The sequence below is a fragment of the Atractosteus spatula genome, chromosome 19, assembly GCF_055471065.1.
Source record: "Atractosteus spatula isolate fAtrSpa1 chromosome 19, fAtrSpa1.hap1, whole genome shotgun sequence".
NCBI lineage: Eukaryota > Metazoa > Chordata > Actinopteri > Semionotiformes > Lepisosteidae > Atractosteus > Atractosteus spatula.
The window spans coordinates 8,396,136-8,401,863 of NC_142724.1; positions in this window are offsets into that span (position 1 = coordinate 8,396,136).

The following is a 5,728-nucleotide window of genomic DNA, read 5'->3' on the forward strand; positions in this document are numbered from 1 at the left end:
TTAGCTACTGTACTTAAGTATTTGATGGGATATTGTAAAATATATCACGATTCTACTAGACCTCTTAAATTAAACGACTCTGAAGATAATTGCAAATATTTGAACATTCAAAGCTTTTTAGCTTAGTGCAGAAATTTGTTAAACTATTCTGTCTCCAAATAATATCTAATTTAATTCCTAATTAAATTTGCAATGTATTACTGTAGTTCAGATTATAATCTGAAGTGCACAGTCTGAACCCTGAATATTGTCTAGTGCCGATCCTGCTTGAGGAGATTGTTCATTTAGTTCCTCAGTGTATCTCTGTGTTATTTTGGCAGTTTCAAGGTATTGGCGTTTGGTCTTGAAGACTGTTTGCCTTCTGCTTTCAGTTCATACTGATCCTCTGATTCATTTCTTAAAATGAATTCAATGAAAAGATCACCAAAGAAAAATGTATAAGAGAACTAAATGCATTTTAGAAGATGAGAAGAGAATGACAAACATTGTAAGTGAATGTTCTGCAAAGCAAAAAATAGAACTAATACAAAGATTTAAAAAAATATAAAAAACACAGAGTTTTAAATGATTTCTCATTAAGAGACCATGATGTAGAAAGAGACTAGGAGGACTAGGAGATTATCTTCATTAAAGGTCTTCGGCAAGACCTTCAAAAGAGAGATACAGTACATAAAGGAGACAAATATGAGCCAGATGTTTACTGATCAATCAGGTTTACAAATGCAAGGAAAAGGAAAAAATCTTGAGTCCAAGAAAGTGTCTGATTGAAACCATATGATTTAGTTATAACATGAATTTACAAGAAGCAGTTCATGTCAGACTAATTTACAGAAAAATTGAAATATAACTTACATTTTCATCTCCTGCACCATATAGAAAAATATCTAATGGCAAAAGTAATGTTAGGAATTATTTAAAACAGTTAAAAGTGTAGAATTGCACTTGTAAATCCTCATTTACAATATTGTGTACAATTTTGGTTGTTACATTACAAAAAAGATATTATTGTTTTTGACTGTGTTTCTCTTTTTTAAGATACTTGTCCAGAAAAGATCCATTCCCATACTTAATGGTAGGCCCTACACTGACAGGTTAACTTCTTTTAACCATAAATGTGTCCAGTTTGACCATTCAAATTTTCAAATTAAAAATATCTTAAAAATGTGTGTGCATCATGTGTAATCCAACAAAATGGGAACTGCCTGCCCCTGCAATTTGCTAGGAGTGTAAAGTACCTTTAATGTCCTATTCATTTGTATTAAATTAGCATCATTGAGTGCTTAAAAATTTAACCTCTAACAAAAAAAATCAGTGTACAGTACAAGGTTAAAGAATCTGGGTTCTTCCTTGGATTCATTCCTGGGTTCAGGAAGTCTCATTTCACCATGAAATGATACTTAACTCACTCCCTTGGCTAAATTAGAGAAATTAAAAGAAAAAGTACTGATTTTTATATGAAGTAAGAATCATAATACATGCTAATGGCTATGGGCCCACAACTGCACACAGGAGAAAGACGGAATGTAAAAAGCCTCCTGACAACCTGACCATTATCACGTTTAATAGCCCCCTCTGAAACGTTGAAACTCTGAAACCAAACATACAGCTGGGTGCTTATGAATTGTGTCTGAGACCACCAGCTGTAGTTTAACCCAGTTAGGGCACATGTAGAGACCAATCCCATGCTAAAAAGCTCATATGAAGCACATGTAAGTGTATGGAAGAATGGACATGGTAAGAAAGTGTGTTCAGATTAAAGGCAAACTGGGAATGAATTCCAGGAGACTTCCAGGAGACTTGCTGAAAAGCTGAAATCTGTAAGGTGTGGCCCTTAGCCAAGCAGGTAATACCCAATTTAATAGGAAACAAATAATAAACGTTTTTTCAATACACTTAATTCTTGAGTGTTATTTCTAGTGAATTATACAATTAGATATTGTATTTAGACTGTATGCTGTAATATTAGAATATTTTAAAGAACATATTTAGAAATATTTAGAATATTATAAAGCTTTTGAAATTCCAAATGTACTTATTTTCAGTATGGAAACAGACTATTTCCTAAGAAGTGAGATGTGAACAATACATCCTTCATTCCTCCAACTCTCCCCACCGCCATTCTGATTAAAACAAAACCAGACAGGTGTGGTTCCTGCAACACACCCAACATATTGGTCTATTGAGAGGATCTGGTAATTGTAATGGCAGTACTTTTCTATGGCAGCTGGGCTTCTCCATTATAATCTCCTGATATTTTTTCCCATGACTGCACATAGATTTTCATAGTTCTAAGATAAGATAAAATCTTGTCCCTAGCAAAGACTAGAGCAATCAGCAAAAAGGAAGGACTAAAAAAACAAGATTGCAATCAAAAGATGAATGCAATGCACTGATGAGCCCCAGGCAGGGCACAACATGTCTAAATGTTGTTTATTTATCAGTTTACTTAAAATGTTAATAAAATAAAACATCATAAAATAACACTGCAGACTGACAGAAAATATTTTTTCAATGGCTTCACTAATGATTAAGAAGCAGAGCTTGAAACTCCACATTCACACACCCACGGCCATGACAGTGTTACTTAAAAATCAGCCATCAATCAAAGTAACCCAGACTTATTGCAGCCTAACAAGCAACGAGTTGGGGCTAAAGTGATACTTCGGTGCTGTTGGAATTCCAGAGAAGTGAATTACTCAGATAAAAAAATAGTCAGGTAAGGTTGGGTTGTTACGCTCAATTGCATTAGCACGACATTCTAGCTTCAGTGTAATGTTTGTTCTGCATGACCTGTTCTTTGGCACTGAAAACACGATGGTCTACTGATATTCTATACAGAGCATAAAGAGAAACAGAAAGAAAATTCTCAAGAACTCCTACAGTATATGCATCACATATCGGCACCAAGAATCACAGATGTGTAGGTGGTGCACTGTTCAATCCACTATCACAGCCTTTAATGTTTTAGATTCAATACATTTTTACCTTTTTTATAAAGAAGTTGATTACTATTTATTATCAAGGAGATAGAGTATTGTATAAGGGCTTGTGAACAAATTAGAACAATATTTGGTGACATATTTGGTGACTGTATAAACAGTGTGTGTGCACAGTAGCTGTTTGATACCTTAAAAGTATATTGCATTACTTTGATGTGCTGATGTACCTAATAATAATAACCTAACAGTATTTCACACTCTTTCTGTAAAACTGTCACAATAGCAAATTGACCTGGGACAATTGGACAACCTCTTTTAGAAGTTTAAATACTACACTCAGCTAGCATTATTGCAGGTCTTAACTCGTATTTAAAAACAAAGCAGTGTTTGCCAAATGTGCCTTTTCCACACAATCTGATATCAGTCTTTCCATTGAAATCATGAGCCTTAAAATAGAAAAACACAAAGAAACTCTGATGTTTTCAGGAGAGTAAATGGGATCCTGAAGGGGTAACTATCTTTGCACCTTCAATGGGAAATCCTCTGGTAAGATACTGCTTAACATGTGGATATGAAACCTAAATCCAATACAAAATTGCTACAATATATATATAGCATACAGAAAATTGCAAATATGTATATTAAGAGTAACAAGAATAGTCAGAAAAAGAACAGAGTTACAGCTCAATTCAGTGCATTTAGCATTATTCTTGAGCCTAATATTTCACTGAGTTTTAAACCAAACAAAAGGATAGATCATATGTCATTTGTAAAAAGTAAAGAATCAAAATAAATTTTGATTATCAAGGAAGACTACATACAGTGGATACATCACATTACAGACTAGTTAGGCTTATCTTCTCTGCAGCTCTTAATAGAAAATCAATTTTCAAGTGACAATCAATGAATGACTTTTATTTTTAAAATGGATCTCAAGCTTGTGGGAAATTATTGACTCATGCAATTTCACCAGACACCTCCTACATCACACTAGTAGCAAAATGTTTTTGTTTAAATGGTGTATGTAAACAAATCTGGGGACAAAACAACTTAAAACTAAATATGCTTACTCTAGAACCACTACATATTTTTTTAAAACCTATACCATAGCACATAAATTTATTGATCTTAACCTTTCTTAAATATTGTAATTTAGTAATTAGAAAAAACATATTTAAAAAAATTAAGCTTTGTCTTTTACTAACTAGTAAGAAACAAAATATATAGTATTTTGTCCATAACAATGTTTTACATCTTGTAGAAACAATGATTAGTTTCCAAATGAAATGATATAGTAACAATCATGTTCAGTAGAAATGCCTTTAAAATACATAGTAAATCACTGTATGAGATCAGAGATACTGCAGCTCTGAGTAAAATTATTATTATTTGTATTACTATACAAATCCCATTAAGAAAACTGATATACAGTACAAAAGATCAAAACAGAACAGAATACTGAAATCACAATGTATTTTGTATGATAATATTTCAGTCACACTGTAACTGGTCTACAAATGTAATAAGATCTGCACTTAGATACATAGAGATATTTTCTCTGGAACATTTTTTTTTGTAGTATAATATAGAAGACTTTACAGTATGTATATAATAATCTTGAAAAAACTAAAATGTGTCTTGAAAATATAAAGTGAATGTCAAGCAAAGGTGTCATGTTAAAATCAAATGATGCGGAAATATATTCCATTTGTTTTTTGTGATCCTTTACAATTTCATTAACATAACATTGCTAAGGTGCTGTAATGTTTTGTTATTTCTGTACCTTTAAATTACTCCTGTGTATTTGAAGCACAGTAACCTTTCTTTTTCAGAATAAGTCTTTGGGAAAGACAAAGCAGTGGCATGTTCTGATTACTAATACTGTGTGCTCAGAATATTACTATGCAAATTGCACTGATTATAAAATAATTTCAGAATAATTACTGAAGGTATAGTAAATTACAATAAGTTCTATTCTTATGTTTCTGCAAGACTGAATAATAATACATTTAAAGACTAATAAACAGTAAATAATTGTCAGGGATGTAGGAAGGGCAAGATGGGGGTTAGCCCAGGCTCAGGGGGTCAGACGATGTCGGTAAGAAACCTATGCCCTCAGGCCACGGACAGGAGTGACCTGGTGCTAGGCGGGTCTCAGGACATCCGTACCCTCAATGCTGAGCCAGGAAGAAAGGGTGACCTAGAAATATACAGTATAGCCCTCCCACACAAAGACGCACCGGAAGGACAAGCAAAGCACAGGGAAACTAGGAACAGGACAGAGTAGGAGCGCCCTCTAGCTGTAGAGGGTGTGACAATAATGGTATGTTCTTTGCTAAAAATAATGGACTTCACAATAAGAATATGTATTTTCTGGAACTGACAGGAACCTACTGATTTTTAAATAAAAAACACTCCTTTTATTTTATGTTTTAAAGGTGTACAATATATATATAAAATTAAATTAATTAAAAGACAAAATATAAAATGTGTTGATTTCAAAGTATCACTATAATCCAAAAAATAAAAACAATGTCACGGTCAATAGGGATATAAGATAGTTAAAAGCAAATGTAAGCCGACAAAATATGAAAGTAGGAAACAGTCACATTGAAGCTAAGTTACTACAATTCATAAACAGAACATAACAATCTTGTCAATAAACAAAAGGAGGCTTCTTGGTACAGTTTGGCTTCAATAGCTACAGTAATTGTTTTGAGGATTCCATACAACCACTTAATACTAGCAAGAAAAACAGAGAAAGGAAAAACACAGGCAGTTGCTTTTGT